Genomic DNA, 23,619 nt, shown 5'->3' on the forward strand with positions numbered 1-23,619 from the left:
GAAGATTTCTGAATTTTCTATTTTTTTTTAGCTATGGACGTCTTTTGGACGTTAAAAAGACGTGAAAAAGTGAGTATGGTGGCCCTTTTTATCCAGTTTTAAACTTAAGGTCATGACTCCGAACCATGTTGGAGTAGAAACTCTTTTACTTGGACCTTGAGGGACGTTTATTGATAGTGCTACGGCCGTTTTCTTTTGAAGATTTCTGAATTTTCTATTTTTCTTTAGCTATGGACGTCTTTTGGACGTTAAAAAGACGTGAAAAAGTGAGTATGGTGGCCCTTTTATCCAGTTTTAAACTCCGAACCATGTTGGAGTTGAAACTCTTTTACTTGGACCTTGAAGGACGTTTATTGATAGTGCTACGGCTGTTTTCTTTTCAAGATTTCTGAATTTTCTATTTTTTTTAGCTATGGACGTCTTTTGGATGTTAAAAAGACCTTGGACCTTGAAGGACGTTTATTGATAGTGCTACGGCTGTTTTCTTTTCAAGATTTCTGAATTTTCTATTTTTTTTAGCTATGGACGTCTTTTGGACGTCTTTTGGACGTTAAAAAGACGTGAAAAGTGAGTATGGTGGCCCTTTTTATCCAGTTTTAATCTTTAAGCCGTGACTCCGAACCATGTTGGAGTTGAAACTCTTTTACTTGGACCTTGAAGGACGTTTATTGATAGTGCTACGGCTGTTTTCTTTTCAAGATTTCTGAATTTTCTATTTTTTTTAGCTATGGACGTCTTTTGGATGTTAAAAAGACCTTGGACCTTGAAGGACGTTTATTGATAGTGCTACGGCTGTTTTCTTTTCAAGATTTCTGAATTTTCTATTTTTTTTAGCTATGGACGTCTTTTGGACGTTAAAAAGACGTGAAAAAGTAAGTATGGTGGCCCTTTTATCCAGTTTTAAACTTAAGGTCATGACTCCGAACCATGTTGGAGTTGAAACTCTTTTACTTGGACCTTGAGGGACGTTTATTGATTGTGCTACGGCCTTTTTCTTTTGAAAATTTCTGAATTTTCTATTTTTTCTTAGATATGGACGTATTGGACGTCTTTTGGACGTCTTTTGAACGTTTTCTTTTGAAAAAGTTTTAAACTTAAGGTCATGAATCCAAACGATGTTTGAGTAGAAACTCTGCACATTTTCCCTAAATATGGCAAAAAGGAATTTCCCCAAAGTAAGAAATTTCGATTTTTACAGCCAAAAGAAATTTTCCAGAAAAAACGCTTCAAGCCACTTTTTAAAGGATTTCGCTCTTTATCTTTATGCAAAATTTCAGAAAAGGTCTAAAAAGCCACTTCTTTAGACCTTTTTTGTCCCAAATTTGCCCAAAAATGATTTTTTCGAAAATTGGCTCATAAATTAAATATTACCATTTAATATTATTATCCAAAAAATAAAAATAAAACACCCTAAATATGGCAAAAGAGAATTTCCCCAAAATAAGAAAATCCAATTTTTACGGGCAAAAAAGAATTCCAAAAAATACTGCTTTAGCCACTTTTTAGAGAGCCTTGTCCTCTATCTTTAAGCAAAATAATCAGAGAAAACTAATGAAGCAATTTCACACAAAGTCCAATAAATATGAGAACCCCATATTTCATATAGGTGTTACATTCAAGAGTACAAAAATCAGCTATGCAACAATCGACAATGACCTCATCCAAATATTTTAATGAGACAGGGGTTGTGAGAGAAATTGCATTTCTAGCATTCCACCCGCACACCCCCTGTCTCAGTATATTTTTATTTCACATGTCAAATAAAGCGTTTAAATCGTAATCTATTGAATATTTAGGATACAGTAAGCATGTTAAGCTCGGGGAACACTTTTAAGTATTAATATTCTCAGTCTCGACATACTGTATTAATAGACTTCACATACATGTATACTCTTAGTCTTGTTTACATTAATTTTAAGATAACCTTTTGAAGTATCTATCGATCACAGCGTGGTTTTTCTGCGGGTATAACCTTTCATATTTAGTTTAATATATTCTCTATTAGTTCTATTTTATGTTTGCCTCAGTTATTTTTCATACTGTGTTATGCCTCGTGTTTTTCCTTACTATCATTTACTCATGCCTTTCCAACATTGGATAGTACGTACACCTCTCAATCAAAACGAGATCTAACATCGTAATTTCTACTTTCATAGCGAATTTAACTCCTCATTCAAATAATTAATTTTCAAGTGCTTTTTCATAGCCAAATTCAATACGTTCGTAAACTATGCCAGCATGCCTTTTATTTAACTTATAATTTATTTATTATTTTAGATTTATAACAGGACCAAAGGTAATATCAGATACTTGTAACTGTTTGCGTAATCCTGTATAAATATTCAATAAAAACTAAAAACTAAAATGGCTATGTTTGTTTACGATAGCTTTTTGAAAGAACGGAGGAAATTATAGACATATACTCTTTTCCGGCATGACAGCATTGAAAGACGTTTTTGGTGAAAGGTTACCTTATATAACAAGGATCTTTTGTGCCAAAATGCATTCAAAAAAGGGTGATTCAGGAAAGGCCCCGCCACCCCCTAGTTTCAAGCGCCTCAAAAACTAATACGAAATAACATCAGTCCTTGAACATGTTAAGTTCGTATGTAAGAAAGTTAACTATAGTTACCAATAGGCGTTGGCGTCGAACGTAAAACTGGACCAATCCCGATATATCTCGTATTTCCAAACGCACGTGCCATCTTGCCAACTCTTGCACCAAGCTTGCGAAATACTTTTCAGTTTGCTCTGATAAAGCAAATGGGCGCCCAACTTTTTTCTGAGATTTTCCTGAAATCAAAAAAAAGTTAACTTTATTTACGTGTTATTGAATAGGGCGTTGGGTATAGAAGGCATATCAAAGGTGTGTCGTTCTAAATTACTACCAAGTCATGATATTTCACCCTAGGGACATCCCACAATCGCGTAGCCAGAGTAACACTTTATGATATTACTGATATGGACAAAAGTGGTGGTTTTTTGAGCGCTACACTTCCAATTTCTTAACTGGAACTTTTTAATCTGGCATTTATAGCCCTCCCATTCCATGCCCGTAAACGAAAAAAATTGGACACTTGGTCAGCGAAACAAGATTTTTTTCTTCAATGCTCCCGCTAACAAGCGAAACGCAATCCGCGGAAAAGGGAAATCTTTACGAGGAAAGGTTGCTACAAGGGAATAACCAGAAATTTACCTGCCGCATGACGCCAAAGTGTCGTATGACTTTTTATGCCAACAACAGATGCCGCTTCCCGTGAAGTCAACCCTCTCATCTTTCATGAGACGTAATCCTTCCTTTAATTGAGCGTCACGGTAACCTCGGTAGACACGTTTTGGTTTACACAATTCGTTCGCATCGGCTTGAAGCCTATGAAAACGAAGATATAGGGACCAATCGTCTCTGTTAAATTTAAACTAGCCCGGGGTCCACTTAAAGCTTTTTATATAGACTGGATGGCGCGATTAAGTACTAACTACTCCAAGTAGTTTTATTGTTATTTGGATTTTTAACATTTTCTCTCAAAATGGTGACCTCACCGCACACGCTCCTAGTCTACTTCACTGGACTCAGCGTCATAAAAAATTATCAAAATGTTCAGCCGAAAGTAGACTCTAGTCTAGATTTAAACAGACATATTAGACTCTAGCATGTGGAATAACGAGCATAATATACATAACATACATAACATACATAATTAGTATGGTATAATATAGCATTAGTGGTGTATACACCTGACCCCGAGAATTAATGTAGGTGAAATTTGAATCAGACCTGAAAGATGTAGTTTTGCATTTAAAAAAAAAATGTTTTCAACGAAATTTTAAACTCCCAAAATCCTTTCCCGAGGGTTAGTTTCATTACTTTTGATAGATAGGCTAAATTCTTTGGTCCTTGAAGTTGACTCCCATTTCCGTTATAGCCCCCAGAATGTAGTTTTGTTAAGGCTTTGAATCTAGAAATAGTAAAATGTCGATATTTCTTCAATTTGATTAATCATAACAGCAAATTTTCCAAATATTTTGTGCCAAAACAATATTCTAAAGAGCATTGGGCCATTCCAAAGAAAAACCATACAGGGGTGTGGACCAAGCTTTTTAGGGTAAATTTTTTCTCTGAAAATGTGTCTATACCCCCTGGAAAAATTCATATTATCATTTAGCCCTCTGGAAATTGGTCATAAATTTTTTTTTATACCCTGGAAAATTTTGTAACTTCGACTTGACCCCTGGAAAATCAAATATCCGGAGGACGATGCTTACTTGTCTAACCCCCCGGAAAATAGTCTCAATTTTACAGGAACCCCTGGAAATTTTCGGAATACCCCCTGCAAATCTTAATCAAAATACCCCCTGGAAAAGTTCGTCCACCCCTATGTATTGACATAAAATGGAATTGCCCATTTCGTTATTCTAAAAATTGGAAAAATTTTAACCCCCAGAATGTAGGTGAAGAGATTCGGTAGGTGGGAGCGGAATGTCAGTATTCATCGGAAATTATTGTTCTCTAAGAGGAATTCATACTTTAGAAACATACTCTGACTAAAAATCACAGCTTCACAGCCCTGGTGGAACTTTTTCCCACTGCGGGGACAAAATTTTTTACTAAAGTCCCAATGGGGATAGAAATTCTATTGTTCCAATCTTAGGCAAATTTTCTGATTGGGATGACTGGGGTCCCAGCGGGTCTACAACAAACAAGTTTTATATAATTTGACAGACTTTTTATGTCGGATTATGAAGGTTTATAGGTCAACTAACTCCAAAAGGTAGGTCAAGCATTTTCGTCAAAATATTGATATGGACTATTTTCCCAGTTTTCTTTGTTCACTAAGAGTAAGAAAATACCCTATCATCAAAACTTAATTCCAATAGATTTCGATTTAGAAAGGATTTATTTAAAAATGTCTCAATTCGGGTAGTCTCCAATCCAACTTCGATTCAGATTTTCGTTGGAAAAAATTAATTCAAGTTAAAATTCTATGTCTATAAATAATAAGTAATATGTATTAGTATGCTCTAAAACAACTTTTTGTGAAGTTGAACTATCGTTAGAGCTAGAATGCTAAATAATGAGAAATCTACATTCTCGGGGTTTACTACATTCTCGGGGTTAGGTGCTGTAGAGAAAGTTTGTATCTTGAAACCATTAAAAAAGAAGAAAATGTTATATAAAATTACCAAGTTTCCTTCCAATTTAAAGATGTATCACTAAGAATTCTAAGAACTATCGACTGAAATTTTCTCCTCTAATATTTGAGCCTGGCTGAGTCTGCCGGGTCTGCGAAAAGCCAAAACAAAAACTCAATCTCTCCAAAGTTCTCGTAACCGGCAAAAAATATGAGAAATATTTCATTACAGCTGACGGTTCATGCTTTGCGGAATAATATTCCAACAAGGCCAAACTAGAGGTTGTTTTATTGTAGTCTCCAAAGTGACAATACATGTTAAAACTTGAAAAAAAAATCAAGATCTTGTAACCAAAGCATCAGCCAAAATCAAAACAAACAAATAATCTTAATTTTAATTGAATCATTATTTCATGCAACTGAGACACAACTTTCCCTTGATGCATTCCATAGATACAACTGAACATAGATTTACACATACAAAGCTTTTAACTCTGAAATGATAACTTCCAAAAACCAAAATAAACTCCAAAAAAGAGAAAATCTCTTCTTCGCTTCGGCAGCCATATTGGATTCAAAATATGAACGATTAAGCTAGCTTGTATCAAACTAAAACGTGACTTTTTAATATTGGTAAAATAATGAAAACATTTGTTATTAGTTTGTTACAGGCTATGAAAAATCTAAATCGTAACGGGGAGAGTTCCTTCAGAAATTAATCATTATAAACTGAAGCACTCGCCAGCTTAAAAAGGTTGTTCGCCGAAATTCAGCGAAAAGCGGCATATTCTGGGAAAAAGGATCTACCGAGTATTAAGCAGCCTCTATAAGAAACTTTTTTCGCTAGAGGATGAGCAGAAGCCTACTAATCAGGATGACCAAGGAAAAGGTGTAAGGGTTGGCTAAAGGGTTCAAAATATTTTTTACAAACTATTTTTGGACCCACCTGAGGGGCCTATAAAATTAGCCTGCGTTTGTTTTTTCGTTCGTTAGATGCTACGAATATATATTTATCTTATTTTTAGACTATCCCAATTAAGGACCTTTACGTCAAATCAACAAATAGAGTAATCAAAATAATTTATGAAACCATTTAATTAGCGCTACTTTTAAAATAACTACTGAGCTTGAGGATGTAGTATCTTAGATAATATATTGATACTACATGGGCCGCTGATCTACAAGAAGTTATTGAATTAAAAGGTCGAAAACTTCATCTGAGTCAACTGATGACCTCTTAAAAGCTCTTCAACCTAACGAAACGCAACAGATGATCCTTAAAATCCGTGACATACAACAACCAACATTATCTGATATAAAAACATTATCTTAGAAAATCTCAATAATCCCAGAAGATAATGGTTTGTAAACCATAAAACTATATTATCTGTTTTGTACCAAATTATGAAAATAAAAAACAATTTCATTCATATCTCAATTTTTTGACTTCTTTGACCTTCAGAAATCTGACTGCATTATTTACATGTATATGGTCTCCCTGTTACAGCTAAAGGTCTCTATTTCTTTATAAATCTTATCGGCAGTACTCTGACCTAAAATATTTTTTTGTTTTTGTTTTTCCTTTTTTCATCAGAATTTTCAAAAAGAAAAAGTTTTTTTTTGGCCAGAACCTTAAATTTTCAAACTTCGGTTGAATCAAAAATGTCTCGATTTACTACGTTTTCGGAAAAATATCCCGAACGGGTTTCTAGAACCGAAAATCGCTGATTGCTATTCCTGAGCAATATTAGTTATTAATAATCCGATCGGAGTACACGTGTGATTATAATAGTAAGACAAAATAAGTACCCACAATGTCTCCTTTTTTAAACGCTCCACGAATGAGGCGAAAAAACGAAAGTGGAATGTTTTGAAGCTCTCAGCGTCCAAATTTCTGCTAAGTGATCCTTTTCTGTTTAATTCCACTCATATTTTGGCTCGAATTAAATTTTAAAACTTATTTTAGCAAAAAGACACAGTTTAGAAAAATATTTAAGAGCTAAAAACATGACAAAATCAATCATATTCCATTTCTTGTAAAGTTTCATATTGCTTGATCTCACCAGCGAAAAGTCTTAAATAAGGTAAACGTTCAGCAAAATTCCGGACTAATTTTTCACCATTTCAGTGACTCTCTTGTGTGGTTCTAACATTTAAACATCTTTAACCTTTCTCAAGCAATGCAATATAATTAATTTTTTGATTGTGTAAGATAGAATGACATTATCTTTTTGGTAATGAGTAAGTAATTGGTCTATCATTTCTTTCAAAACACTTTCTGAAGGGACTTTCCTAAAAATTGGTATAAATTCTTGCAAGATGAGCATTGAATTCATTCATTCATTATTTTTTGCAACAACAGAAATTCTTTTCGAGTATTTACAAAATGGTCCGTATCTCCTTTTTGGTGACTTCTTTTCTCTTCATACTGATATTCCATTGCAAAACTGATGGGTTCCAGTTTCAAGAATTGGAGATGTTGGCTTGCCCACAAACAAATAATATAACCATTATTGCAGATTGGATTGAAATGAAATTTTTGGATGACCTCTTGCATCGTTTAGAGCCTTTGACACGGAACGAAGATTGCTTCACCATCAATGTATACCTCCCGAGTGATAGATTTGTTGTCCAATGGCGGCCAAACTTCAATGTCAATCAATTCGAATGGAATTTCCCTCTAACAAACCGCTCTGTTTCAAAGGGTATTCCTTACAACGATTTGAAAAGTTTCTTGAAGCGTCTTTATTATGAACAAGTGATGGGGAACAACACTGTCAAACAAACATTGGTCTATTCATATGCAGATTATGATTCTGAAGAAGAGTTTCAAATGTTGCAAGGACTTCAAGATGATCAGTTTTGGAATATCATTCTTTACTGTCAAAGTTATTGTGATCTTCCAAATTGGTTGCCGATCAATCGGTTTTTCTTCTCATTTTTTCTTCCCGATAATAAGTATACTGTAGAGACAAAGAATATCTTGCTTAAAAATCTACTTGATGTGATAAAAGAGCCAGATTTCGACCGATATGAATACATGCACCAATACCTTCTTTCAAGAGATGCCCTGTTTAATGAAACTTGCATGACTGGAATAAATATGATCAATATCTACACACACTTCCCTCAGGATGTTTATTTTCCATATTTTGTTGCCTTATTTAAAAAAGTGAACGCTTTACGTGAAATTAAAAAGAAACAACCGTTGAGGATCATCATCACGCCATTTGACAGTTATTCACATTTTGTTAAAAAAATGATAAATGAAATGTTTGGCCCTGATTTGATGACGAATGTTAGAAAACCAATAGACAGTGATGCTGTTTCTCTCCATATCCAAGATGAGGACTGGAGACCAAGCGATGAAGATTGTAAATTACTTTCAGAACCTAACATCAAACATTACCGATTTGCATCTTTGAACCCCCTATTTTGTCTAAATGCTGTGAAAATGAAAACATTTGAATCAATGGATGATCTTATAGAAATGATGAACGAAGATATTTGTAAAATACAAAAATTAGATTAAAACATTTCATTAATGTTGTATCAATGTTGTGAAAATGAAAACATTCGAAAATTTTAACGATCTTATAGAAATGATAAAAGAAGATATTTGTAAAAGATGAAAATTAGATTAAAACATTTCATTGATGTTGTATCAATGTTGTGAGAAATGAAAACCTTCGAAAATTCAAAATTAAAACATTTTAGCGATGTTGTATCAATGCTGTGAAAATGAAAATATTTGAATCAATGGATGATCTTATTGAAATAATGAAAGATGATATTTGTGAAAGACGAAAATTTAAAATGAAACTTCTTAATTTCACCTCTCCGATTTGTTAATTATATTGTAGAACTCATTAGTTTTTGGCTCAGCGCGCTTGCGAAGGGGCCTTTCAAGAGGAAATTTCCGTGTGTCTGTCCTGTCTGTCCGCAGTCCGTGTTGTGTTCTGTTTTTCTGTCCTCTCACTCCTATCCGTGCCGTGTTTGCTCCTTGCACCCTCTTTTCTATTTTGTAAGCTTTCGCGCTCTTTACATTTACAACTTCAACACCAGGCGCTTCGACTCCTGCCTTGGAAATAAGAAGAAGAAGTTTGGGAATGAACTTGCATGTTTCTTCAAAGACTTTGTGCTTTAGGACATCCTCGTGAATCAGTCTAAAATTCACACTGCCAGTCATTGCAGACACATTTGGCCACTTATAAATATTTACATATATACTTGATTGCTGTTATTTTATCCATATCCATATTTTATCATATCCATATTGTTGCTGATCGACCAGTAATTCTTCATATTATTCATCAGCTATCACTGTTATTGGAATTATCAGGCTGCAAGGTATGTAAATGTGTTATTTGTATCCTTCTGGTGTAAAGCTTTCACTTAAGATTGCCAGTAGAGCACACTGTGCGTTTTACTTACAGTATGTAGCTTAATTGAGCAACAAGTGACGGTCTAGGCTGCACGCATCCCCTTTGATATGATTTGATATAGAAAAAACTATAAAAAAATAAATTCTGGGGATGCACGCAGCCTAGTGATGGTCTGAGAAACCGCTGTTTTACTTACAGACGCTCGATTTGGCAACACTTACTTTTACTCTTATTTTTCATTGAATTTGTGCAAGCGACAGTAATTTTGTGCTGAAAGAGCTATAGTTCTATAAGTAATTTACAGAAGATTTGCTAATGGAATCGAAAATCAATTGTGTAAAAAATTTGTATTGTAAACCCTTGTTTAATTCCGCTAGCCACTTTCAGGGATAGTAAAGGGAGGAAAAGGTATGATGGCGGAATCGTTGTTTAAAATGTTTTTGTCCAGGCGACCATCAATAATATGTTCTGTTCACGTCGCCCGATCGACTCACTTTCAAAACATAAATCCCGAGTCGGCCCAGTTGCAATAATGTCGGAAAATTTTTTGAATAGCCAAGCCCTTTTCTACATCACCATTCGCTTCAAGTTTTCACTTCACCCACCACCGATGTTAAAGGTAATCGTCACAAGCCAAAATCCATGTTCAACAGATTTTGAAAACGAAAGTGTAAAGAATAAACATTGCTGATACGTGTTTAAAACGCGGGTAAAAAGTCCTTGGCTGGTTTGTGAGCCTTTGAAATTTGTTTATTTTGTATTCTGATTGCTCTCTCATGATGCCCCGCCATTATAAAGTTTTTTTTTGCGTCTGCTAAATGCAATTTTGTGAGACTTTGCATTACCAACTTTTGCTTGCGGCAAACACCTGTGCCACATTGACTCCCATTTGAGTTTTTTCCGGTCCACCTTCATTGAAATTATCAACTTGAAATTCACTGACATGTTAGAGCCGAGGGCGGAAAATCAGGACCAGTTTTAAGGTCAACGAATTTCACTGGATTTATTTCAGCAAATTTTAACAGGGCGGCAAGAGATTCTGTTTTTTGCCGACTGGATTCTTCAGGATTTATTACTGTAAATATTAAAAAGTTCACAACATTTGCTACCGACCGACTGGATTTGGGGATATTTTATGACGCGAACGGAACATATTATTGATATACGCCTAAGCAACAACCAGCAGCAAGGCAGAAAAATTTAAACACAGATTCTGTCCTTGCATCTTTCCAATCTGTGAAAATGGCTGATAGAACTAAACAAGGATTGACAACCAGCTTTTTAGCGTTTTTTGATTGGTGTTTGATTGAGTTCAATGAATTGATTTTTTTTGATTTTTTTTGATTTTTTTGTTATTTTCCAGCTTGAAAGTCAACTCTGGAAAACTTCTGAGAAGAATCATTTCCATCCATTGCCATCACTGGTGTTCGAGGCCAGGTTATAACTTACTGAGATGATTTTAATTGTCTTATAACAATAGTATTATTTTGCTATAAAGCAATAGCAGCTGAAAAACTTCTTTCCTCAAAGACTTATAAGTTTTAAATTAACCTTAAGAGTATAAATTAAGGTGTATGACCAAAATATTCAACCATTAAGTTTTGCGGAATTTAATAATGCGAATTAGGGCCAAATTCGCATTAATTAGCCCTTTATTAATTTATACTCTTAAGGTATTCAAAACCAGTCAAATCTTTTGTACAATAAGGGGTGACAGATTATTGCAGATGATGATTTAAGTCCACCCACTACAAACTTTTTTCTAGAATAATCTAAGTTAATAATGGTAGCAGCCCCAGCGGTCATCAAAAAATTTTCTAGTTCCCAACTTTCGTCACTCTTTTCTCTAAAAACCGGGTTTGAAAGTTTGTAAAAAAGACCCGGGAAATCAAAATTCAATAAAAATGAAGGCCCGCTCCTTTAGAGCTTCAGCGTGGGTGCCTGCCAATACGCCATCGGAATATCAAGTCCTTTTCGCCGACACCCGGCTGTCTGGTACTTAAGACACGATGCAACGGGAACAAAAGAATTTTTCGATGTCCACCCTATCCTAGCCTTTATGTCGTACAATTACATCTTACTAAATTTAAATTATTTTTTTTACAGATTTCAAGACCACCTTTCACTCTGTGTGAGGGGCTTTACTCGGCATTATCAGCTTAATCGGCATTATCAGCTTAATCGGCATTATCAGCTTAATCGGCATTATCAGCTTAATCGGCATTATCAGCTTAATCGGCATTATCAGCTTAATCGGCATTATCAGCTTAATCGGCATTATCAGCTTAATCGGATCAGCTTAATCGGCATTATCAGCTTAATCGGCATAATCAGCTTAATCGGCATTATCAGCTTAATCGGCATTATCAGCACTATCAAAATTTACTGGACTAAACTTACTCAGCTCACTGAATATTTGAAATAAATATACAAAAATTTTTTTACGTCTTTTCAATTCGTCTTATACTTCCCATTCGACACGTGAGAAATCATGATATCCATAGAGGCTTACCGTATTTCAATAGGCAGTTTACACACAATTTTTAAATCATCAATGAAATATAATATTAATGCACATGCGTGTCTAGTAACTACAAGTTATTACTTGGATATGATATTGGTTGAATTGTATTTTAGGACTCTTAAAAGAAAGTATGTGCTAGGTTGGTTGATTATCCTTTTTCGAAATTTTCTCGTTTAACTCCTTATGAACCCTCCGTCATTTCATGTGGCTCCTCTCAAGTCCCACAAATCAGTTATGTGCCGCTGCTACTAAAAGGTTGAACACCATCAATCGATAGAATAAGATGTATTTTGATGTTTGAAACAGGCTTTCTGTTTTTGCTATTAGTATGTTAATTTTTTTTCAACGTCTTTCCTTCGCTTAGGCTACGTCATATCTCCTTCGTTCCGGCTGAGAGCTTAGAGAAGGAGTTTTACGCTCGGAGCGCAGGAGATATAACGTATCCTTTGCTGGGCTTTCACGCCCTACGGGCTTCTTGTTTTTTATCAAAATCATTTCTGGACCTACCTCGGAGGTCCTGTGGATTAAAGTCATCTCCGTCTGTCCGTCCGTTTGTCTGTTACCAAATTTTTCGGGATTTTTTCTGATTTTTTACACAATGATGCAAAATGGCACAATATCCAAAATGTGACGGAGCAAGACTTTTGAGAAAAAAATCTTTTGGGCAAATTTTGGCCAAAAACTGCCTAAAAATAAGTTTTTTTGGGACAGAAGGCAAAGTCCTCTAAAAAGCGACTGGAGCCGTTTTTTTCCGGAAATTTTCCTTTTGGCCGTTAAAATCGGATTTTCTTATTTGGGGAAGTTCCCTTTTGTCATTTTTAGGAAAAATAAGCATTTCTTGGTATTTTTTACTGATTTTTTGCACAAATAAAAGACTCTCGAATGTGGCGCAGCCCGATCTTCGCCAGATCCGAAAATATCCCGGAAAAGCAGTTTTTCGGGATTTTTTCGAGATTTAATCATTAGTTTTTCCTGATTTTTATACATAAATGCGTATTAGTAGTGCTTTCAATGTGTCTAAAACCGTTTTCTGTAAAGATTTTCTTCCAGTCTATAGAACCAGAGAAATGGTCTGGAATAGAAAAAGTGCTTCTCTGATTAGACCCGAAGTGTTACATTACTTTTTAAACTTTCAGTATCCAGTAACAAATTTTACACTAACTTGTAGTCTGAAAAATTCTCATCACAATGATACCAAAATATTTCAAAAAAATTTGATAGAAATTCATCAAAGACAGATTTGATTTCTTATTTTCGTGCACTTTAGCTTTTAATCTACATAGTATTACTTTTTCAAAACATGAGCTAGAATACTAAGCTAGTCCAGTCCTAAACTCAGATTTTTGTTGCTTATGAAAAAATGTGGATTCACCGTTGCCTCTGTATGAACATATTCTTTGCCACGGAAAGTCATGTGACATATTTTTCCAGCAATAAGATTTAATAATTTCCAGGGTAAAACAAACACTATGGTTTAACTCACTAAAACATTATGCTTACTGAAAACACATAATTAATCTTTAGTAAGTGTTCTGTTGTACTCCAGTTCTGACGTCATGCCGTGGCGAAGAATTAAATCTGGAAAATTGGAAAATGATATCGGAGTCCAAGCACGAAGATGGTGGCTTTTCTATATGACACAATTGAATGATAAAGTCGATGATTCTAAGATTTAAGTCAGTGTCACAAAATTTGCGTTCAATTGGCTGACACTCTAAAATACGGGCACCTCTGATTAGTAGACAGAATATTTTTCCTGGCGTTTTCCAGCCCAGACTCAAAAAGTCTCCAAAAGGCGGATAGTCAAATTACATAGCGGGCACCGCTTCTAGCAAAACAATTTTTGCACGGAACTGTCTAAAACCTATCACCCTTTAATGAGGAGAAAATTAGTTTCAGATATTAAAGTAAAGGTAATTAATGAGTTTTTTTATCTAACTGAAAGTCTTTTCATTCTCATCATATTTCTGTTTTAAACTCGAAAAGGAATCCCGAAGAGGGAAGTTAAGACAGGGTTTTATTGAATGAGATCAAAAGATCTTAAAAATTATTGAGCAAATAAAAATTTCACGATTTCCGTGCATGACGCCTAAATTTGCCAAATCAAATGGCAACTGAAGAAAAAGCTGTTTGGTTGATTTAAGAAAATTGAACTCCATAAGTTGAAACCTATACACACTTTTTATAATATGACCAGTAAAATTTTACTCAGGCTGGGATGCTCTTGATTTTTGAAATTTTCATGCATAATTGTTCTTAATTTGTTCTTAGGTTTTGGTCAATTTTCACCCTCGTGTTCTTATAAAATTGTTCTTATAAAGAAATCTTGTACAGTCTTGCTAATTACGCAGGAAAACGGGCCTTTTAGTTTTCATCAAGCTTGTTTAATAGTCTCCTTTTATGCAACAAAATATTCATCAATTACACCTCTACGCTGCACAAAGGGATAAAACCACTGAATAAATTTGTAAACAAACCGTATGCAGCGGGATACAAAATCAAAACAAATGTAACATGTCAAAATAAAAAATAAAAACAAATATGGCTGATTTTAATTGTTTCAATCGTTTTACAAGTTTGTTTCGGACACATGATTTTTATTGTTCTCTTTAATGACACGTGGTTCGCGCAATGTTTACATTTTACTACTTTTACGTCCCTTTAACCCTTTAAGTGCTAATGTCGTATATATCAGGCATGGGCTGTGCAGTAGGGCGAAGCCCTCCTGTAATGCCCAGTTTGAGTTAGAAATCGTCATTTTTGGTCTAACTCGTACGAATCGGATTGGGCTTCAGGGTCAACCAAAAAAAACAATCAAAAGTGAGTCTTTTCAGCGAGATTTTAAGCTAAAAAGTCAAAAAAATAAAGAATTTGACAAAACTCCACTTTTATAAGATTTTGACCGTTTTTTGACCATTTTTGGTCAACGAGTGATCCAAGAACCTCCAAATTTGGCCCTGATTAAACTTGATTCTGTTTTGATTCTGTCTTGATTCTGTCCTCCAGCGAATTAGTTTGAGGTTTTACCACTCGGCACCTTTCTATCATTCAGTCAGGTCTGCGAGACTCTAAGCTATCCAACGGACTATAAACGAGCTTCTAACTCCTTCTAGTCTAGATCCGGAGATAAAAGCCTTTAAAGTTTGAACTAGCGATTGTTTTTAAAAAGCTTAGAAAAAATGACCGTGGCACTTAAAGGGTTAAATCTATCAGCCTTACCTTTTGAAAATCATTTGGTTATGATTCGATTTGAGAGTTGAGCTTGACCACTTCAAAGTATTTTGAGCGGGGGAAGGTTTTGACATCATTGGATTCGAACCCTGCAAGGAAAAACATGATAAAGATAAGTACTCTTTCTACTTTTCAAACTACCTTATTACACGATTTTTACTAGACAAGTATTCAACGGCCTTGAAATTAACACTCATAAAATTAACACGAATTTTATTTGCTTTTTCAAGGACACCACTGCTAGTTTTAATTAAGGGGGTAGTCATATGAGAAATTTGAAATGTCATTTTTTAAACTTTTTGTTATATCTTGTGAAGTAGTAAATATTTTTCAATGAAACTTTCCACAATTGTAGCACAACTATAAAGAACATGAAAAATTAAAAAAAAAATCTAAAAATAGCAAAGACGGGGGTAATATCGTCCAGGGGGTAAAAGCTATAAAAATATTGTGTCAACCTTTTAAGAAAAGCTAAGAAAGCTATTCAAAAAATTTTTTCTGGTGAAGGTTAGAATTATGAAAGTCTCCAGAATGAGTGGAAAAATTTTTCCAAATTTCAAGCCAGGGGGTCTGGAACCTAAAATTTGTACTTTTTCAGTTTAAAAGTCAAAAAATGATTTTTTTGAAAAACTGCTTCATTCATCCTGAGGCTTACTATAATGAAAAACTAACCTGAAAATTTCAAGTCAATAGCTTTTCTCAATCCTGAGAAAAGGCTGACAAGGTGCGCAAAAACCCCCTAAAACGTGTTTTGAGAAAACGGCGCAGAAAGTTGAAAATAGAGGTTTTTCTAAATTTTTCTGCGATACATAGACCGTTTTACAAAATTTTTGCTGTGGTTGACCAAAATGGATTGACACATAACTTTTAATGTTGAAAAGGTACTGGAAATACTAAAATAGTCCAAGTTTTTTGAAAAAAAATGGCCTTCCACGTGCTCCGGGAATCTCCAAGTATTTTGCGTCAACTCTGCGTACAACGCGTAAACAGTCGTAAACATGGCTTTAAGTCAATAAAAGTGCATTTTCTCATCAAAAAAACTATTGCCAACAAAATATATCATCCTTGTGCTCTCTCAAATCTGTTTATATCATTTACAGTTGAATTTCAGTGTTGATCTTAGGGAAACGTGTCTTCAGGTTGAACGTCAATCATGCCATAGTTTTACTCAATTTTCCAGGATCGCCTCTGGCGCCATGAGTGCCATGATTCATCAAAGACTAGATTTCCACTGGATTTAAGACTCATAATGGATACATCATTGAATGTGTTTGGTTCCTTGCTTCAAACTTTATTCAAAGTCTATAGTCCATCACTTTGAAAAGTTTTTTTCGGTGTACAAGTTTTACTGTTAGAAAACATCAGTTCGCAGAATCAAATTGTTGCTTTCACTCAAATTATAGGCTTCCAAAGCTTTCCCAGATGTGAGAAATGAAATGAAACATTCAATAATATCATAATTCAATCCAAAACAATACATAAGCTCAGTTTCCATGTCAAAAACACAGCTGACTGACTGCCTCCAAAATGTGAATGTTTTTGAAAATACCACTTCTTCGGTTACCATCTTTAATTACGTCATATTAAGAAATCCCGGGGAAAAAAGGCGGTATTGACTTAGACGCCCAAAAAGGGCGTAAAAAGAGCTTTCATTTGGTATGTCATGATGCTATGTTTAGAGCAGCCGTACGGAAATGAGGCCCTAGCAACGGATGCGATTTCCCGTTGCTAAGGAGAAAATTGTATACCAGGGCTCATAAGAAACCCAATATATCGGCAGATATTTATGCTACGGCCTTGAAATTTTCAGGGTATGTTCAGGAAGGATAAAGGATCCTAAAAAGCCCTAAATCCCGAAATTGATAAATTTTTCACCAATTTTCAAAATCTCATATGACTACCCCCTTAAGGGGGTTTTTATTGACACGAAATTTTTCAATTCGTGTTAATAAAATGAATAGTAATATTCGTGTAATAAGGTACACAATTTCTTATAAACAACCAGGCTGCTGAGGCTCGAATGTTCAAATTAAACAATTCTTTTTTTACTTATCCCGTAAAGTAAAAGCTCTTTAGATAAGCATAATCGTGTTAGCAAATTTTTCAGAAAATGAGTTAGAATACTAAGCAACTAAACTCAAAAATGACTTTATAAAAGATTCAATAATTTCTTTTCCTGGAAGTGCGATTGGCGTGTTAAAGTCACTAAAGTTCTTTTCAAATTAACTATCAGTAACATAATGAGTACCATACATCTTTTTTTTTGTCAGTGGTGATGTTCTGAAATTTTAGCAAAAGGATTTCTGAGATTACCAGATTGTACCAACACAAAACTTCTCAAAACGTTAAATAGTGACACAGTTGTAAACTTCATACTAAAAAATATCTGTCTTCTCATCTCTGAAACAACTTTTGTCTTTTAACGTAATATAGAGAATTCCCAAAAGTCATTTAAATCTAATTCAAAAGGACGCCAATTCTGTGGGTGTTTTCGCACTATCTGCTTGAAACACGGCGAACAATTGAACGCACGATTTTCTCTATTGTTTGCTATTATATGAATTTGCACGGACGCTTGAAGATGTCAAGCATACTTGAAGTCGATATGATTAAGTAAAATGAGCAATTAAAATAGGTTTGTGAACCGAGATTCTTTTCGGAATGCCACTTATCGTTAGAATATTTTTGATTCTTATATGGAAAAAAAGCCGTATCACACGTATTGGAAATATACAAATTTAGGGTTTTTAATTTAATTTGTTCAAATATGGCTGCGTTTAGACCAGCCTGGCATTTATAATTGCTTGCAGTATTCTTTTAAATTATATTGTTCCGCGCAATTGTTCGGTTTGTCAAATGCCTAATGATGCCAGCGTGTTGGCATTTCGTTGGCATTTGAAATGCCATTTTGAGCAAAGGAATCCCCTTTTCTGGCATTTCAAATCAAACAAAGGAACCAAAACAAAGAGAAAAAATGACATTTTTGATTTTTTAAAGTATTTGCACATTTTTTATTCAGTTCTTTCTATAGATTGTAAAATTTGCAAGATTTGCCATAGCCTAGCCCTACGGCAAAAAGTTTCAGTCTTAATGACTGCAGTTTTTGAGAAATTCCATGCTTTTCATTGTTTGATCTGTCAAAGTTGAACTTGAGGGAATCACCTTTTCAGTAATGACTCTAAAAAGACGATTCCTTAAATGCCATGACAGAAAATACAATGGAAAAGCTATTAAAATCGAATCCCTCATGAGCAAATGCCAAATTACAAATGCCAGTTGGTCTAAACGCAGCCTATGTATAGTCATTAGTTCATTTTCGTTTGGATAATCGTTAACGACTTTCAGAAGCAAACATTTTCTTTCAACTTTCAAAAATAATGAAATTAATGGGTTTGTAAAAAGACATTATCCAAATGAAAGTGAACAAACTATATCAATATGTTGCGCGTCTCTTTCAAATGTAAAAGTATGTGAAAAGTCAAAATGGATAGACACAGGTTTAAGGTGTTTATAATAAGGAAGATGTTTAAAAGACGTAAAAAGTTCAAAAGGAAAATGAATGCACTGGTTACAGAATTCTTACGTCAAAAAATGATGCGAAAAAAGATATTTGCAATAATTGAAATGTTTATTACAGAACGCAGGTTTTGAATGGTGAAATACAAACAAAATTGGTTTGAAGATCTTTGGGCAATACGCAATGTGCCTTTAGCCAGAGAGATATTTAAGAAAGAGTTTCGAGTTACCCCAGAAACGTTTTCGATTATCCTAAACATAACTAGTCCAGCAATGATGCTACAAGATACACATTTGAGACGAGCTCTACCATTACGTAAACGTGTTGCTATACCTATGTGGAAGTTAGCCACTGGAAACGTGTATCGTGTGGTCGCAAAGGTTTTTGGTGTTGGCATTGCAACGGTGTCCGATCTGCTCGATGAATTTTGCATAGTTTTGGCGGTTTTGGCTCCAAATTATATTAAGGCTCCAGTAGATGCTGCCGAAACCTCTGTTTTGATCGATTTATTCCATCTGTCAACAGGATGTCCCATACATCAGGTTGTTGGATCTATGACTGCACCCACTGTCGAATAGATGGTCCAGCTACAGATAGCAAGGCTGATTATTTCAACAGAAAACAGGCCTACTCTGTAAATACACAAGCAGTAGTAGACGGAAGGCTCAAATTTATGGATGTGTGTACCGGATTTCCAGGCGCCGCCCACGATGCAAGAGTTTTACGCTACAGTTCATTTTTTGTGCGAGCACAAAATCATGAAATTCTCCATGAACCTGCCACCATGGTTTCGGGTGTTCTGATAAGGCCATTTATCTTAGCTGATGGTGTATACCCTCCTCTCTGATGGCTATTGAAACCATATACTCGAAATAGAGTTCTAACACCTTCAGAAATTAGATTTAACACAGTGATTTCACGAAATAGATCTATCACCGGGTTACTGAGACAAGGCTGTCAGAAAGTACCACCGGTTCACTGAGACAGGACTGTCAGAAAGTATGACTAGGCTCTCAGAAAATACCACCGGTTCACTGAGACAGGGCTGTCAGGAAATATCAGTGGGTCACTGAGAAAGTGCTGTCAGAAAATATGACAAGACTGTCCGAAAATACCACCGGTTCACTGAAACAGGACTGTCAGAAAGTATGACAAGACTGTCAGAAAATACCACCGGTTCACTGAGACAGGACTGTCAGAAAGTATGACAAGGCTGTCAGAAAATACCACCGGTTCACTGAGACAGGACTGTCAGAAAGTATGACAAGGTTGTCAGAAAATACCACCGGGTCACTGAGACAGGGCTGTCAGAAAATATCACCGGGTCACTGAGACAGGGCTGTCAGAAAATATGACAAGACTGTCCGAAAATATCACCGGGTCACTGAGACAGGAGTGCCAGGAAACACTGGGCGAAAAAAGAGATTTCCAATGTGTGGAAAGGCGTGGAAATGTGACAATTCCACATCTTTCCAATGAGTGGAATGATGGTCTTTCCACATCCATTGGAAAGTTAATAAGGTTACCTTTCTATCTTTCCACAAGGTCATCTTTCTAACTTTCTAATCAGTGGAAAGATCATTACTCCAACTTTCCAACTATTAGAAATTTCACTTTTCAAACTGGTGGAAATACGTAAATGTCAACTTTCTACATCTTTCAACTGATCAAAAATTTCATCTTTCCACATCGATTGGAAAGTTTGTAAGGTTACCTTTCTATCTTTCCACAATATCATCTTTCTAACTTTCCAACAATTAGAAAGTCCATATTTCGAAAAAGTAGAAATACGAGGAAATATCAATCTTCCGCATCTTTCCATACTGTTCAAAAATTTCATATTTTCACATATTGATTGGAAATTTAGTTAGGCTATCTTCAAGCATTTGAAAATTCTTTTTTCTAAAGGTTGTAAAAACGTGGAATTTACGTTATTTCTGAATCTTCCAAGCTATTGGGGATTTGATCTTTCAACAATAATGGAAAGTTACTAAGGTTTGAAATCTGAAATTCTTTCCAAACAGCTGAAAGCTCTAATTCCCACAAGAAATTAGAAGTTATATAATTAGTGACAAGTTGTGTTTCTTGCTATTAATGCTACTAATTTAAGAGTAAAATTTTGACTGATAAAATATTTCATAATTATATGCTTTTACATCGATAAGTTAAAAGCCACTAAATCATGCGTGTGATATGGAAATAAAATCTAAAGTACACAGTTTTCATAAGAATTACAGAAATCCGGGAAAGCCTGAAATTTTTCAATTTTTCGAATATCTTTCATTTAATCGTCAAAATTTTCTCTATTCAACTACCAAGTATTGTCTCAAACGTGAGAAAAAGAGGAAGGAAACTAATAATTTCAAATTTCAAAAGCCCAAGAATAATTTTAAGCCTTGTTTATTTTATAAATGGAAGACAAATAAATGTTGACTGAAAAATATTTTGAGGCTCAGCATGATTTTTAAAAGTTTGCAAATATTTGAGTCTTGCGTTTCTTATAAAAAAATTAATCATATCACAAATAATAATTTGAAAGAATTAAAAATGGTGAGGAAAAAAGCTTGAGAAATCAAATTCAGCTACCATAAACCAGTTTTTAACTTTATATATTGAGGGTTATTTTTTTCTAAATTGTTTAGAAAAATTTTAAGGTTGCAAAAATAAAATCATTGTCAATCTTGCCCGGACACTCTTAAAAAGCTTTAGTATATATAGTATTTAGTATAACGATGAATCATTTTGATGATCTAAAAAACTAATAAATAAATAATAAATAATATAAAAAACTCTTACCAATTTTATCTAATTTCCATTGATTTCAAATTAAATGAAAAACTAAAAATAATGCTAAACTGTATATATTCCAAAGAGGAAACTTGGATAAAAACATGAAGCACAAGCAAAACCAAGTTTAAATCAAATTCATTTGATAATTGTTCAAAAGTCAGCTTCCACTATATAGCTATAAAAATTGGTATGCAGCAATCATTTGAATAATGGCTGAGATAAATTCATAAGTCGATTTAATTGATATTGAAAATCACAGCATCCTACAACACTTTGATTGGACCATCTCTCCTGAACAAAATAAGAAAATACAAAAACATTTAATTCATCAAGTCTGCCAGAAATCTTAGAAACTATCAACTTTGGTACATGATACCAGCAGTCAAGTTGTTGCTTGCATCTCCCTGATGCCTGAAGGAGAAAAGTTTCTAGTACGAATTCAGTTTGTAATGCTCTTATTAGTTAAACTAATTAGGATACTCTCTGATTTTAATAAATAATATATTTAATAAAGTGTTGAATACAAAAAAAATTTGAAGAAAAATACATACTTACAATATAAAATTTATTGCAGAACAATGACAATGATTTTATCCATGTTCACATCAACACATTGCCGAACGTTGTGACCTGAGGTGAGGAAGAGTAAAGCATATTTACACACCAGCTTAAATTAAAGAATTATCTAATCCCAGCTGTAAAAAAGCTAAAACATTTAAAGCTGGAACTTTTTTATTCTTTTATCCACCCCATTTAAAATGCCTAACATTTTGTGTAATCAGAGAACAATTATTTCTATCATTATGAAAAAACCAAAACAACCAAAAATTAAATTCATTCTCACTTTAGTTTAGCTAATTTGTTTTAATTACAATTTTCAAGAGAAAATATAGCAATATATAGATTTCATACTTCTTTGTGCTGTTCTGTAAATCTTGAAAAAATATATGGAGCACAACCCTTTCATAACAAATGGACCATGCTGGACTTAAAAAGGTTGGTTTGTCAATCCCCAAACCCTAGATTTTGAAGATGGGTAGGTTGGAAGGAAAATTTTTTTTTCTTTCAAGGTTTAGTTCCTAGTTTAGTTATTCCCTTCTTAGCCTCAATTGGACTGCATGGAATTTCCACAAAAATGTTAGAAAACTGCTGAAAATCACATCCTGAATGTATAAACATATCAAGTGCAAATAAAGGGGGGGTTTGTAGGGGTTCGAAATACCGTTTTCACGTCTAAATTTTTGCTGAATCCTGGAATCTCGAAAATTGAAAAAAATAATAACACCGTCACACCGGTTTGTACAAGTTCAAATACCGGCTAATGACAAAAAAATAAGGCCAAGTACCGTCACCGTCTAATTTTAAAATACTGTTTTCCCTTCTTTTTTTTCGACTTAAAAATGGCCAACCCCCAACATGTCTAGGTCTGTTTCTTTAGAATTTTAGAAATACGATATTTATTGTTGCAATACATTCACTAGAAACAACAATCATAGAAAGAAAATATCTAGTCACAGTCCCCTGAAAAGGCATTAATGTAATATTGCCAGAGGCATCTCTCAGAAAAAAGTGACAGACTGCTGAAAAAGTGCAGAAGAAAGCATCATGTGAAAGAGTCTCAGAAAAACTATTCCAGCTAAGACAAAAAGGACATTTTCAGTTCTAATATTCAAGTGGCTAAACTCCAAACTCTGAAAAGTAGCTAAATTTGGTACTTACAAAGGCTTAGGGGAGAAATCAGGTCTTGCTTCAGTCTTCTTCCAACAACTTGGTTTGGCTTGCTTCCTGCTTTCTTCAACCAGAATTTTGAAAGACATATTTTTTCCAATGTTATGAATTTGTAGACGAAAATGAAAACCGGGGGTTACAACCGAACAACTCAAAGTCGTTTTTAATTATTTAGCACGTTTAGCACAATCTTTACACTTTGCTAGGTGCATAGAGATTTTAAATTTATTTTAGACTTTTATATATTCTGAAAATAAATCATGAATTGAAACGTAGTTGAAAAAAAGATATTTTTACAAGTTATTTTTGACCCCC

The 23,619-nt window shown here is 34.4% G+C and overlaps 2 long non-coding RNA genes across 2 annotated transcripts in view; both read right to left on the reverse strand.

Moving 5' to 3' along the window:
* The window catches only part of LOC136813534 (uncharacterized), a 32,356-nt gene extending 28,990 nt beyond the window's left edge, over window positions 1-3,366 (reverse strand). Inside the window, exons 1-2 of the long non-coding RNA XR_010847489.1 lie at window positions 3,197-3,366; window positions 2,633-2,793 (exon numbers count right to left, since the gene is read on the reverse strand). This is a non-coding gene — a long non-coding RNA (uncharacterized lncRNA). The remainder of the gene's footprint in view (window positions 1-2,632; window positions 2,794-3,196) is intronic.
* Window positions 3,367-20,851: 17,485 nt separating this feature from the next.
* LOC136813550 (uncharacterized) lies at window positions 20,852-23,394 on the reverse strand. Its single transcript, XR_010847496.1, has 3 exons — window positions 23,296-23,394; window positions 22,132-22,206; window positions 20,852-21,867 (listed from the first exon to the last, which is right to left on the reverse strand). It is a non-coding gene; the product is annotated as an uncharacterized lncRNA (long non-coding RNA).
* Between the last annotated feature and the right edge of the window lie 225 nt (window positions 23,395-23,619).

Source organism: Clytia hemisphaerica, unplaced genomic scaffold (genome assembly GCF_902728285.1).
Source record: "Clytia hemisphaerica strain Z4C2 unplaced genomic scaffold, Clytia hemisphaerica genome assembly, whole genome shotgun sequence".
In the NCBI taxonomy this organism is placed as follows: Eukaryota; Metazoa; Cnidaria; class Hydrozoa; order Leptothecata; family Clytiidae; genus Clytia; species Clytia hemisphaerica.